The sequence below is a fragment of the Olea europaea genome, unplaced genomic scaffold (genome assembly GCF_002742605.1).
Source record: "Olea europaea var. sylvestris unplaced genomic scaffold, O_europaea_v1 scaffold5155, whole genome shotgun sequence".
NCBI lineage: Eukaryota > Viridiplantae > Streptophyta > Magnoliopsida > Lamiales > Oleaceae > Olea > Olea europaea.
The window spans coordinates 1,429-1,657 of record NW_019263474.1 but is presented as its reverse complement, the minus strand read 5'-3'; positions in this window follow the sequence as shown (position 1 = coordinate 1,657).

Here is a 229-nt window from a genome sequence, read left to right as displayed (position 1 = left end):
ACTATCAATATATAAGAGTTGATATTTTTTACTGGAAGGTTGTAATGTTGATTGATTTACCATTCATGTTTGTGATTTGTCCTCATCACAAAAAAAAGTTAAAGGTGACATAAGTACATTTGGAGAGTAGTGAACAGACCACGTGTCGAATTTAATTCCATAGTATGATGTGTGGAGAATTAAATTCCACTTGACTGCTGTGTATTTCATTTAAAATCCTTGACGGCAT